Source organism: Ovis aries, chromosome 5 (assembly GCF_016772045.2).
Source record: "Ovis aries strain OAR_USU_Benz2616 breed Rambouillet chromosome 5, ARS-UI_Ramb_v3.0, whole genome shotgun sequence".
NCBI classification, from domain to species: Eukaryota; Metazoa; Chordata; class Mammalia; order Artiodactyla; family Bovidae; genus Ovis; species Ovis aries.
In genome coordinates this window covers 76137270-76152377 of record NC_056058.1, presented here as the reverse complement: position 1 = coordinate 76152377, position 15108 = coordinate 76137270, and the positions used below count along the sequence as shown (strand labels likewise).

At 38.5% G+C, this 15108-nt stretch overlaps 1 long non-coding RNA gene across 1 annotated transcript in view; it reads right to left on the bottom strand.

Annotated features, from left to right (window-relative positions):
- Positions 1-3697: 3697 nt before the first annotated feature.
- The window catches only part of LOC121819737 (uncharacterized), a 38557-nt gene continuing 27146 nt past the window's right edge, over positions 3698-15108 (bottom strand). Inside the window, exon 3 of the long non-coding RNA XR_006060079.2 lies at positions 3698-5331. This is a non-coding gene — a long non-coding RNA (uncharacterized LOC121819737). The remainder of the gene's footprint in view (positions 5332-15108) is intronic.

Below are 15108 nucleotides of genomic sequence, written 5' to 3'. Positions count from 1 at the left end.
GGAGGGCCAAAGAGTCGGACACGACTGAGTGACTAAGCACAGCACAGCACAGCTGTTATTAATGGATTCTCTGAAGGACTTTCCTGGAAGCTGGCCACTTGCTAAGCTGAGTGCCTTCCCCAAAGGGAGCTAGGCTCAGCTTGAACTGGGCTTCCAAGACCCTTACTGTATCCTTAAGCATGCCCAAACTAAAACAAGGCACAGACACCTGGGCAGATAGTGCAGTGTGGCTTGGTTTCATAAGCAATGGAACATAATTCACAGTACACTCCACAGGCTATGTCTGATCCCACAAAGCACCCTTCCAACCCTTGAGAAACTTGAAAGGCAGGCAATTCTGTTAATGTTAATAGGTATCTCTCCCGCTGTGCTTTGTGCTAAGTCGTATCAGTTGTGTCTGACTCTTTGCGACCCTATGAACTGTATGTAGCCCTGCAGGCTCCTCCATCCAGGGGATTGGGTTGCCATGCCCTCCTCCAGGGGTTCTTCCTGACCCAGGGATCAAACTCCCATCTCTGATGTCTACTGCATCTGCAGGCCGATTCTTTACCACTAGCACCACCTGGGAAGCCCCTGCTGCTGCTGCTGCTGCTAAGTCACTTCAGTCGTGTCCGACTCTGTGCGACCCCATAGATGGCAGCCCACCAGGCTCCCCTGTCCCTAGGATTCTCCAGGCAAGAATACTGGAGTGGGTTGCCATTGCCTTCTCTGAGGAAGCCCCTAGGTTACCATAAACCATAGAAAGAACTTTGATTTTATTCTAAATGCAATATAATAATTGTTATAGATTCTTTTTTTCAGAAGAACAACATAATCCTACTTTAATTTTTAACACAGTTGTTATGCTTCCTAATTTGGGGAAGGAGGGAACTTCTATCTATCCCACTGTGCATGCTAAGTTGCTTCTGTTGTGTCCAACTCTTTGCAACCCTATGGATCATAGACTGCCAGGCTCCTCTGTCCCACTAGAATCCCAGTTTAAACTACCATTGTCTAGTGTTAGGACCACTCCACACCTCTACTTGTTTCCTTTCAAGAGCCATATTGATTTTTTCCCTCAGTATTTTACTATGAAATTTCAAATATACAGAAATACTGAAACAAGTACATTGTAAAAACCTATATACCAACCACCTAGATGCTATAATCCATATTTATATTGGTTTCAAGTATCTGTAATTTAAAACAATCATACCATTCCCCAAAGGAATAAGATTTTACGGTACTCTGAATAACAGCCAGGTCCTTTGCAATAGTCTACCAGGCTCAACCTGATCTGATTTCTAGCTTCTGTATGACTTCATTTCTTATCCTTTCTTCCTTCCATTTTTCGTTACCAGGAACACTACAATGCTTTATATTTTTCAAACACATCAAGTTTCCCCTGGCTTGGGACCTTTATTTTTACTTTTCAACTAGATCTTTCCCTGGACAATTCCTTCTCCTTCTGGTCTCAGCTTAACATACCTCCCCAGAGACTCTTTCCCTGACCTTCACATCTGAAGTACATCTGTTTCCAGTTACTCTCTACCACAATACTGTATCTGACTGCATTTATAGCAACTACCACTCCTTGAAATCCTCTTGTTTTCCTGTCCATATCCTCTCCATCTCAATTCATTAACACCTGAGCTGTACAAGAGCAAGGTCATTCGCTCTTTTATTCACAACCAAATCTCAGTGGCCTGAATAGGACCTAGTTCACTGTAGGAGTTGAATAAATACATGTAGAGTAAATTTATGAATATCATAAAAAGGCAATCCTTCTTTTGCACAGCTCAGTAGAACCTACTGTGTTGGGGAAAACAAAGAAATCCAAACAGATGAACATTAAGACCTGGAACACATAAGCCATTCACATAGTAACTGTCTCAAGAGTTCATGGGGCCATTTCCTAGGCTAGAGCTAAAAGAGGTACCAGTTAATGAAGATGATTCATTGTGAATGTGGCACCCTGACCACTGTAGACATAACTGCAGTGGACCTACATCTAGGACAATGCAAAGGGAAAAGCCAGACACACAGGTAGAAAAGCACTTGACTCTTCTTTATTGCATGAGCTAAAAAACCACAAAATTCAATGCAAAGATGCAACATTGGTGGCATTGCATTTTCTGTAAGCTATTTCTAACCTATTGCTATTGTTTTGAATATATTCTTTTAGGTTCAACATGACATTTCTTCCAAATATTTTAGAGAATTTTTTTTTTCTTCTTCATAACCTTCTTCCGCATACCATGGAAAGCTTCAGGATAAAAAGAGAACTGTGGTGATTTTCCTACTAATTAGTTGCTCTTATTAAAAAGAGCAAGATAATTGATTTTAGGATGCACTACCCCTTATTAAGACCTAATTAAGCTGTATATCAAAGACTAATTAAATGGCATTATTCCATCTCACTGATGAGTCTTGATGCTTGGTGAATAGATTTGGGTGGTAGATGAATACACTTGGAATAGATTTCACAGCTAGACAGATAAATATAGACTAAGAAGCTGAGTAAAGGGAATTTTCGATTATCTAAACCTAACACACTTATTGGTATTTCTTCAGCCTGACAGTTTGAAATGCACAAAATGAAACATTTAAATACTAACTCAGCACAGCGGTAGGATAGGGAACAATGAAAGAGCTTCTTTGGAAAACTGAAAATTTAAACATGCCATTAATCCTAGTGAAATGGTGGAATGGTAGACTGGAGAAATGAAGGCATTTGATTTTTTTTTTTTTGATGATGATACAAGTTACTCAGTCTTGATGAACCTCAGATAAGAGCTCAATCATATATGAGTAAAAAAATAATCTGAAAACCTGAGATCATTTTTAAAGTTGCCAATCACCATCTATGTTATTCTGTGGATTTCAGGGAGAGAAAAATGGGAATAGTAAGAGAAAATTATCATGATGAGAATATGAATATGGTAAAAGCTCAGAGATTGATGGAGCTATATTCCAGCCAAATAGAAACTTCCCTTAAAATATATTTGGAGAGGAAGAGCTATTAATAAGATAAATGTTTTTCAGAATTTTATTCTACACCAGAAATGAATGTTTTTAACAGCAAATCAATTTCTGATAAGTCAATATTTTATTTGACAATGAAAATCCTATCTCAGACTTTCAAATGTTATGTAAATCCATTCATTGCTTTAATCCCACCAAGTTAACCTTATATGACCAAGGGTGTATCTTCAAGTCAGTGTCATTGTGACAACAGAAACTCATCATTCCATTTAATCTATGAGGTCACAACCTCCTTAGATGATGGTGAGTAGTCTCTCAAATTCTTCAGCATTTCATAATATAAAAGCTTTTGAATAAATCACAAGATATTTGCAGAAACTAATGATTTCACTATACAGCTGGGTTCTGTTTGATTGTCTTTAATAGTTACCTTCATTGGCAGTACAATAATTTGCAAACAATAACATCAGACACATGTCACTTTTGTGCTCATTACTGGCCAAGGTATAACCCCCAGAACCAATAATCTATACTGTTGAACATCTAAATTAAATGTCACTCTGTACTAAGTGCAGGTTATTCATTTGAAACTGAACTTTTGCAACTATAACATGTATTTTGAATTATCTGAAGGACATCTACCCTTGAACTCTTTTTGCATTAATACACACAGAGTGGCAATAGCTGCAACATCACTAAGAAAAGCTGTGCAAAGACAGAACTGAAATCTCTGTTAGAAAATGGAGTAAACAATTTATTTTTAGTTATCTTTACAGAACTCATGGGCAGGAGATAAAGGGTTTGACTCAAGTATTTCAAGGTTGTCATTCTTGGTACTTTGTTAGATTTAATAGCGTTTATAATATTTAGACTACCTTCTAGATGGGACTTCTATTTCTTTTTTCAATTTCATATATAATTATGAATTTTAACATAATTTTTGATAATTACATATTGTCCATAATTGCTGAAAAACAATTAATTAGTAACAACTATAAAACCATAGTGACAACTATAAAAATACTATAGTGACAGCTATAAAAAATACAGTGACAACTTATGAAAACAAAGCTTTTGTTTTGCATTCCATGTTTATTTTTTCTAACAGAGGTGGAACATGACTGAAGAGTAAGGATGGGGCGGAGGGTAATTAATCTCTCAGGTTTTGTAGCTCAATGGGAACAAATCTTTCTTGAGTCTAAATTATGAATTCCATAAATCCACAAATCTAATCAACAAAATTAATAAAAGAGTCTGTGACACATTCATTAAGTTTTTTAGATCCTTAAAGATGTCACTGATATTATGGGAGAAATATCAATGGATCACAGAAGACAATGACTCTGATAGAAATTTTAAGGCACTAAGGTTGGAGAAGACTCTTGAGAGTCCCTTGGACTGCAAGGAGATCCAACCAGTCCATTCTGAAGGAGATCAGCCCTGGGATTTCTTTGGAAGGAATGATGCTAAAGCTGAAACTCCAGTACTTTGGCCACCTCATGAGAAGAGTTGACTCATTGGAAAAGACTCTGATGCTGGGAGGGATTTGGGGCAGGAGGAGAGAAGACGACCGAGGATGAGATGGCTGGATGGCATCACTGACTTGACGGATGTGATCTGAGTGAACTCCAGGAGTTGGTGATGGACAGGGAGGCCCGGCGTGCTGCGATTCATGGGGTCGCAAAGAGTCGGACATGACTGAGCAACTGAACTGAACTGAACTGAAGGAACTAAAGGGCACTAAATGACAACTGCAGACAGCCAGTCCTCTGACAATTGGTTCACAACCACTAAACTGAAGGTACCCTTATCTAACTGCCTAGGAAATGATCATTATGCCACAGCCTTGAATTCGAATTCATTTAGAAACAGAAAGTCTCAAGACTAAGAGAAAACACTTCTTTGTACAGCACACAACATCTCAAAACGAAAGACAGAGCAGCCCTTTCCATAGATGACATATTAAAAGATGAGACAGAGGCTTTAAAATTTCCAACCTAAGCTGTGACGTACAATGGTATTCCAGTGCATTAACAATGGATGGTGTGTCACAATAAAATTAGCTAATCAAAATATGCTTTGGCTTAGGGAAATTGACATTCATTTATGAGCAATTTGGGAAGTGTGCATGTCCAAATAACAATCAAAGTATAATGTGTATGATCTTCTCTTTGCCACTGGCTTCTGTTTGGTAGCAGAGACAGATGACAGCAGGGTTTGTGCTTGATTTGGGGAAGTTTCACAGCTTGTGCCAAACCAATTGCAAGCTCAGCAAATGCAAGGACTCATAAGCCTTATTGATAGCAACTTGAGTGGGTGCTTGCCCTCATTCCTGAGACTTGAAGTGACTTGAGGCGAGTAATAAAACTATAAAAAAATAAAAGATATTATATTAGAAATGCACTTTAATTTCTGTTTTAATTGCCAAGTAGAATGATATTATTTCTTTAAAATGTGTGAGAAGCATATTCTAGACATTGGTTCCTTTATAAGTTCTTCTTTAATCTTTTCCTTTCTTCTCTTTTTAATTACTTGTCTTATTTCTGCTATTATTGAACTATGAAGCTGAGTTTTAGGAAGCTGGAAAAGAAATGTGGTCCTTGAGCAAAAGCAGTGATATTAAAACCTCTTTCAAAATATGTTTACCTTTGTTTTGTTTTCAATATTCTCTATCACTTTCCTTCATTCCCACCCTGGAATGAAACTAGTCATTTATTTAGGTACACATAGTATTTTCCACGCTGACTGTTGATCTCAAGGAACCCATGCAAAGCCTTGCATACAGTGTGCTTTCAATAACCATTGATTGAGGGAACAAATGAAACCAAAAATTGCAATAGTCAATATAAATACCAGGAAATGAACTTCTAGAGCTCCTTAGCATTACCTATGATTGGAGTATTTCCTTACTTTGGGAAGATGAAAAGTACTGTAAATTTATCCTCTACAGTGATTTTTAAGTTTTTAGAACATGATCCACAGTGTAAAATAGACTTTGCATTATGACGGGGTACTTACACAGCTATAGACACAAAATTTAATGCATGTGCCTGTAAATGTACACACATATATTATTAAAGCAATATGGTAAGTAAAACTGTAAAATGACTCCAATGAATCATATTTTTGTATAATCACTACTGCCTGTTAATAAGGAGAATGTCTATAAAAGATAAGGTGCAATGCATTGATTCAGTTCAGTTCAGTTCAGTTGCTCAGTCGTGTCCGACTCTTTGTGACCCCGTGAATCGCAGCACGCCAGGCCTCCCTGTCCATCACCAACTCCCAGAGTTCACTCAGACTCACGCTCATCGAGTCAGTGATGCCATCCAGCCATCTCATCCTCGGTCATCCCCTTCTCCTCCTGCCCCCAATCCCTCCCAGCATCACAGTCTTTTCCAATGAGTCAACTCTTCGCATGAGGTGGCCAAAGTACTAGAGTTTCAGCTTTAGCATCATTCCTTCCAAAGAAATCCCAGGGCTGATCTCCTTCAGAATGGACTGGTTGGATCTCCTTGCAGTCCAAGGGACTCTCAAGAGTCTTCTCCAACACCACAGTTCAAAAGCATCAATTCTTCGGCGCTCAGCCTTCTTCACAGTCCAACTCTCACATCCATACATGACCGCAGGAAAAACCATAGCCTTGACTAGACGGACCTTAGTCGGCAAAGTAATGTCTCTGCTTTTGAATATGCTATCTAGGTTGGTCATAACTTTTCTTCCAAGGAGTAAGCGTCTTTTAATTTCATGGCTGCAGTCACCATCTGCAGTGATTTTGGAGCCGAAAAAAATAACGTCTGATACTGTTTCCACCGTTTCTCCATTAGGTTATATATACGGAGAGGTAAAGAAAACTTTCAGATATAATTAAATCTATCAACTCTAATACAGTCAGCAAAAACAAGTTCAGGAGCTGATTGTGGCTCAGATCATGAATTCCTTACAACAAAATTCAGACTTAAATTGAAGAAAGTAGGGAAAACCACTAGACCATTCAGGTATGACCTAAAACAAATCCCTTACGATTATACAGTGGAAGTGAAAAATAGATTCAAGGCATTAGATCTGATAGACAGAGCGCATGAAGAACTATGGACAGAAGTTCATAACACTGTACAAAAGGCAGCGATCAAAACCATCTCCAGGAAAAGAAATGCAAAACGGCATAATGGTTGTCTGAGGCGGCCTTACAAGTAGCCAAGAAAAGAAGTGAAAAGGAAAAAGTGAAAAGAAGAGAAAAGGAAAGATATATTCATCTGAAGGCAGAGGTCCAAAGAATAGCAAGGGGAGAGAAGAAAGCTTTCCTAAGTGATCAGTGCAAAGAAATAGAGGGAAACAATAGAATGGGGAAGACTAGAGATCTCTTCAAGAAAATTAAAGCTGATTATCAAGGGAAAGTTTCATGCAAAGATGGGCACAATAAAGGACAGAAACGGTGTGGACCTAATAGAAGATACTAAGAGGTGGCAAGAATATACAGAAGAATTATACAAAACAGATCTAATGATTCATATAACCATGATGATGTGATCACTCACCTAGAGCCTGACATCGTGGAGTGCGAAATCAAATGGACCTTAGGAAGCATGACTACAAACAAAGCTAGTGGAAGTGAGGCAATTCCAGCTGAAATATTTCAAATCCTAAAATGAGACGCTGAACCAGTGCTTCACTCAACATTCCAGCAAATTTGGAAAACTCAGCAGTGGCCACAGGACTGGAAAATGTCTGTTTTCATTCCAGTCCCACAGAAGGCAATGCCAAGGAATGTTCAAACTACCGCACAAGTGCACTCATCTCACATGCTAGCAATGTGATGCTCAAAATTCTCCAAAGCTAGGCTTCAACAATACATGAACTGAGAACTCCCAAATGTTCAAACTGGATTTAGAAAAGGCAGAGGAAAGAGAGATCAAACTGCCAACATCCACTGTGTCATAGAAAAAGCAAGAGAATTCCAGAGAAACATCTTCTGCATCATTGACTATGCTAAAGTCTCTGACTGCGTGGATCACAACAAACTGTGGAAAATTCTTAAAGAGATGGAAATACCAGACCACCTTACCTGCCTCCTGAGAAATCTGTATGCAGTTCAAGAAGCAATAGTTAGAACCAGACATGGAACAACAGACTGGTTTCAAATTGGGAAAGGAGTGTGTCCTGACTGTATATACCTTGCTATTAAACTTATATGCAGAGTACACCATGCAAAATGCCAGGCTGGATAAGGCACAAGCTGGAATCAAGATTCCTGGGAGAAATATCAATAACCTCAGATATGCAGATGACAACACCCTTAGGCAGAAAGCAAAGCAGAACTAAAGAGCCTCTTGATAAAGGTGGAAGAGGAGAGTGAAAAAGCTGGCTTAAAACTCAACATTCATAAAACTAAGATCCTGGCATCTGCTTCCTTCACATCATGGCAAATAGAAGGAGAAACAGTGGAAACGGTGACAGACTTTATTTTCTTGGGTTCCAAAATTACTGCAGATAGTGACTGTAGCCATGAAATTAAAAAACACTTGCTCCTTGGAATAAAAGCTATGACAAACCTAGACAGAGTATTAAGAAGCAGAGACATTACTTTGCTGACAAAAGCCGGTGTAGTCAAAGTTATGGTTTTTCCAGTAGTCATGTATGGATTTCAAAGTTGGACCATAAAGAAGGCTGAACACTGAAGAACTGATGCTTTTGAACTGTGGTGTTGGAAAAGACTCTTCAGAGTCCCTTGACTGCAAGGAGAACAAACCAATCCATCCTAAAGGAAATCAATCCTGAATATTCCCCGGAAGGACTGATGCTGAAGCTCCAATACTTTGGCCACGTGATGTAAAGATCTGACTTTAGAAAAGACCATGATGCTGGGAAATATTGACGACAGGAGGAGAATGGGATGACAGAGGATGAGATGGTTGGATGGCATCACCGACTCCATGGACATGAGTTTGAGCAAGCTCCAAAAGTTGGTGATGGACAAGGAAGCCTCGTGTGCTGCGGTCCATAGGGTGGCAAACAGTCAAAACAAAAACAAGCCCCCAGTCAGTTAAAGTTAAGTTAATCAAAAGGAAGATCATCTGGGGTGGGCCTGAACTAATCAGGTGATCCCTTTAAACTAGGTATAGAGGTCAAAGACTTGTAGCAGACCCTGCTAGCCTTAAAGAAGCCAGATGTTCTATATCTGCAAGGAAATGAATTCTTCCACCAACCAAGTACAAGATCTTGGAACATAAATAGGTTCTGATACCAATTCCAACATTACTATGGAGGAGCTCCCTCAAAATACCAAGCAACTCTGTAAACACCAGTTTCAGGTCCCACAATTCAACTCTGACTTTACTTATCTGGAGATAGCATCAAATTTCACAGATAAAGGATTCAATCTTACAAGACTACCCCCTCCACACATACTGTGTATATGTATTATATATACATATATATATATATATATATATATATAACCATTTCAGACATGCCAATCACAAAACAAAGCTATATTCAATGCTTCTGATTCAACGGCTATAAATCAGAAGTTCTCACATCCCTTCCTTAGATTTAATTAATGTTCTAGAATGATTCACACAACTCAAGAAACCCATTTACTCATTAGATTGATGGCTATTATAAAAAGGACACAGCTCAACAGCCAGGTAAAAGAGATGCATAGGGCAAGGTAGGGGAAAAAGACACACTTCTTGCCAGTTGTGCCACACTCCTGGAATCTCCACCTGTTTGTCAAGCCATAAATTTTCCATACCCAGCCCTCTGGGGTTTTTAGGAAGGCTTCATTAATTACCATCATTTATTAAATCATTGGGCATTGGTGAGCGATACACCTTCAGCCCCTCTACCATCTTTGTAAATCAAGACATCGGATTCAAAGTTTCAACCTTCTAATCACATGATTGGTTTTTGCTGGTAACCAGCCCTCATCCTTTAACATAACAAAAGACATCTATTGCCATCACTTAGGGAATTCCAATGATTTTAGAAGATCTCTGCCAGAAAAGCAATGAAAAGCAAATACCTGTATCTTTCTATAAATTACAATGTCACAGAAATAACCTCAAGACTAAGATAAGAGCCAGACATTCCTGCTGCTGCTGCTGCTGCGTCGCTTCAGTCTGACTCTGTGTGACCCCACAGACAGCAGCCCACCAGGCTCCTCCGTCCACGGGATTTTCCAGGCAAGAGTACTGGAGTGGGGTGCCATTGCCTTCTCTGAGACATCCCTGCCTACACCTTTATTTCAGCCTGTGAGACCTTAAGCAGAGGAATCAGGTAACCTGCAGCCCAAGCCCCAAACAATGGAAACTGAGATAATTAATGTCTTAAGCTGCTAAGCTTGTGTAACTTTTTACACAGTAGTAGAAAACTAATAAAATACAGTTTATTTTTTCTTTTTTAAAAATGCTGGACATAGTCACCTAAGTTGACAGCATGTCAAATAGATGGGCCAAAACCCACATTCTAAAAACCACAAGTATATCTTAAAACTATCTTCTCCATGATGCCAAAATATTTAAAATAGAGGTTCATTCTTTTATGGGAAAGAAGTTTTTGCATACTAAACTCTCTTACAATGTCACATTAAACATTAAAAGCCATCATCAGCCACTGACATTCTTACTTATCCATATATTTGCTCATTTTATAAATATTTATTGCATGCCAACTATACACCAGGTACTGTATCTGGCACTGATTAACAGTGGTGAAAAAAATATACAGGAATACTCATCCCTTAGAACTTAAAGTCTGAGGGTTGTGAGTAGCGTGGGGGATAGAAACAAACAAAATGAAAGATATAACTAGTTACTCAATAAATATTTAGTAAGGACTATTTAAACTACTGAACATATATTTATTTGGGAGCTGAATCATATGACAAATAAGGATGAACATTATATAGTCCATATTTTGAAGGGCTACACTAGCTAATGTGTGCTATAAAATCTGCATATAAATAGGTATTCCGCAATAATTATGGACTTGGTATTAAGAAAACAGAAGATATAGCATTGGGTAACAAACTCTACACAGAGAACTGAGAGAGGGTTTCAGAGAAGAGGTGTCAGTTCAGTTCAGTCAGTTCAGTCACTTAGTCCTATCCAACTCTTTGCGACCCCATGGACTGCACCATGCCAGGCCTCCCTGTCCATCAACAACTCTTGGAGCTTACTCAAACTCATGTCCATTGAGTCTGCTATGCCATCAAACCATCTCATCCTCTGTCGTCCCCTTCTCCTTCTACCTTCAATCTTTCCCAAAATCAAGGTCTTTTCCAGTGAGTCAGTTCTTTGCATCAGGCGGCCAAAGTATTAGAGTTTCACTTTCAGCATCAGTCCTTCCAATGAATACTCAGGATTGATTTCCTTTAGGATGGACTGGTTCCATCTCCTTGCTGTCCAAGGGACCCTCAAGAGTCTTCTCCAACACCACAGTTCAAAAGCATCAATTCTTTGGTGCTCTACTTTCTTTATAATCCAACACTTACACCCATACATGACTACTGGAAAAACCATAATTGATGGTCATTTGTTGGCAAAGTAGTGTCTCTGCTTTTTAATAAGCTGTCTAGGTTGGTGATAACTTTTCTTCCAAGAAGCAAGTGTCTTTTAATTTCATGGATGCAGTCACCATCTGCACTGATTTTGGAGCCCAAAAAATCTGATACTCTTTCCACTGTTCCCCATCTATTTGCCATGAAATAACAGAACCAGATGCCATGACCTAGTTTTCTGAATGCTGAGTCTTAAGCCAACTTTTTCACTCTCCTTTCTCACTTTCATCAAGAGGTTCTTTAGTTCTTCACTTTCTGCGATATGGGTGGTTTCATCTGCATATTTGAGGTTATTTATGCTTCTCCTGGCAATCTTGATTCCAGCTTGTGCTTCATCCAGTACAGCATTTCTCATGATGTACTTTGCATATAAGTTAAATAAGCAGGGTGACAATACACAGCCTTGACGTACTCCTTTCCCAATTTAGAACCAGTCTGTTGTTCCATGTCCAGCTCTAACTGGTGCTTCTTGACCTGCATACAGGTTTCTCAAGAGGCAGGTCAGGTGGTCTGGTATTCCCTTCTCTTTCAGAATTTTCCACAGTTTGTTGTGATCCACACAGTCAAAGGCTTTGGCATAGTTAATAAAGCAGTAGATGTTTTCTGGAACCCTCTTTCTTTTTTGATGATCCAACAGGTATTGGCAATTTGATTTCTGGTTCCTCTGCCTTTTCTAAAACAAGCTTGAACAGATGAGTGCAATTGTGCAGTAGTTTGAGCATTCTTTGGCATTGCCTTTCTTTGGGATTGGAATGAAAATGGACCTTTTCCAGTCCTGTGGCCACTGCTGAGTTTTCCAAATTTGCTGACATATTGAGTGACACACTTTCACAGCATCATCTTTTAGGATTTGAAATAGCTCAGCTGGAATTCCATCACCTCCACTAGTTTGTTCAAAGTGACGCTTCCTAAGGCCCACTGGACTTTGCATTCCAGGATGTCTGGCTCTAGGTGAGTGATCACACCATCGTGATTATCTGAGTTGTGAAGATCTTTTTTGTATACTTCTTCTGTGTATTCTTTCCACCTCTTCTTAATATCTTCTGCTTCTATTAGGTCCATACCATTCCTGTCCTTTATTGTGCCCATCTTTGCATGAAATGTTCCCTTGGTATCTCTAATTCTCTTAAAGAGATCTCCAGTCTTTCCAATTCTATTGCTTTCCTTTATTTGTTTGCATTGATCAGTGAGGAAGGCTTTATCTCTATCAGTGAGGAAGGCTATTCTTTGTATCTCTGCATTCAAATGGGTATATCCTTCCTTTTCTCCTTTGCCTTTCATATCTCTTCTTTTCACAGCTATTTGTATGGTCTCCTCAGAGAAAAACTGGACGCAGTCTCCAAAATCACCAAATGATCTTTGTTCGTTTCCAAGGCAAACCATTCAATACCACAGTAATCCAGGTCTATGCTCTGACCAGTAATGCTGAAGAAGCTGAAGTTGAACGGTTCTATGAAGACCAACAACCTTATAGAACTAAACCAAAAAATGATGTCCTTTTCATTACTGGGGACTGGAATGCTAAAGTAGGAAGTCAAGAAATACCTCGAGTTACAGACAAATTTGTCCTTGGAGTACAGAATGAAGCAGGGCAAAGGCTAACAGAATTTTACTAAGAGAATGCACTGGTCATAGGAAACATCCTCTTCCATCAACATAAGGGAAGACTCTACACATGGACATCAACAGATGGTTAATAATGAAATTAGATTGATTATATTCTCTGCAGCCAAAGATGGAGAAGCTCTATACAGTCAGCAAAAACAAGACCGGGAGCTGACTGTGGCTCAGATCATGAACTCCTTACTGCCAAAATCATACTTAAATTGAATAAAGTAGGGAAAACCACTAGACCATTCAGGTATGACCTAAATCAAATCCCTTATGATTATACATAGGAAATGAAAAATAGATTCAAGGGATTAGATCTGATAGAATGCCTGAAGAACTATAGATAAAGGTTGGTGAGTGATCAAGATTTTCCCAAGAAGAGGTGTCACCTTATGTGAAACCTGGTGTGAAGGCCTTTCCATGTACCCTGTGACACTTTTTAAGGTCTTGCTGAGGAATTTGGGCTTTGAGGCAACAAATTATTAAATTTTTTGGTTTGTTTGTAACAGGATTGTAACATAAAGTTTTACCCCTAAAATACAAGCTAAATTATGTGAAATGAGCTCTACCAGCACAAATAATACAGGTCAGTGACAAGTCAGTTAAGTTCTGCAAGAGCAGAGGTAGGGTAAGATGAAGAATAAGTCACGGTATTTTGGTTATTTCTAAGATAGGACTGAAGTAGAAAACTTAAGCTGACCGAATGGATTGAAATAAAGGAATTACCTAGGTGGGAGGAGTCCAAACAGAACTTCACATAGTTTTCCAAGGAGAGTCCTAAAACAAGCACCAACACTCCATTTAATTAATCATGATGCTCTGGAGCCCAGCAGGGGTGGCTCCACTACATTAAAAGCCTAACACCTCTCTCCTTTACTCTCCTATTTACCACACAGCAAATGCTGAGAAATGAGTAACCACAAAAACAGAGTCAAACTAAATATCACCATAGTTTATGCTGTATCAGTTTAGACTTTATCTATCCTTGTTTTAAACACAGTTCTAACAAGCTTTCCTATTTTCTTTCCTAAACTAGGGAAAGTGAGAAGGACCATAGTGTGCCCTTCAAACAACGCTACTGTCGATTTTCAAAGACTCTGCATTTCATTCCATAAGGAGGTATTTTTAAGTCTTTGAGATGGGGAGAAATTAGCTTTACCTATGGTCCAGAATAAAAATATATATATTACAAGAATCTGTTTCTCCTCTTGAATAAACTAATTTTATTTCCAACAGACAGAAAAAATATGAATTAGTTTTCAGTATTTGGCCCAGTGTATTGTTTTTTAGTGGTACTGTGCTCCTTGGCAACAGAAAATAGGGTCTCATGAAGAATTCTGAATCACTTCCCAAAATTCTAATATTTTATGATACCCATATGCTTTTATGCAGGCTTTAATAATGTTTAGAGGGATTTCTACTTCTACTGATTTAAGAGGGACTATTTTTTTTAGAGGTGGAAGAATACCAGATTCAAAGAATCACTATGTAAATAATTGACATCATAAAAATAGCCCTGTTAAAAGCTTAAGTGAGGTCCTTTCTCCTCTGCAGACCAAAGGCCATTCTAAAAGCAGAACAGCTCTAGATACTTATTGGTTCCAAGTATAATGATTGCTAACATTCAACCATGTTAGAAAGCGTGGACAGCTGAATTAGACCTCTAACATCCCAGTGTTCATAATTTTGACCTCGATCAAGAGCTGTGTAGCTAGGCCTGTAATTCTTTTAAAATAATTCCCTATTCCTCATAGCTTCAAGATCACAATTCACTTGATTTTTTTAAGCAGATTTTCACAATTAAGAAATGCAAATATTGACTATGGAAAAATGAAAGCATTAATATCATTTAAATTTGCACAGTGTTCTGGCCATACAAAATTAATCATTCAGCTCTTATTCTATTCCATCATATTATTTTCATAATAAAATGTTAAAATTCTTGTATCTTATTCTGAATCCAAATAAGTGTA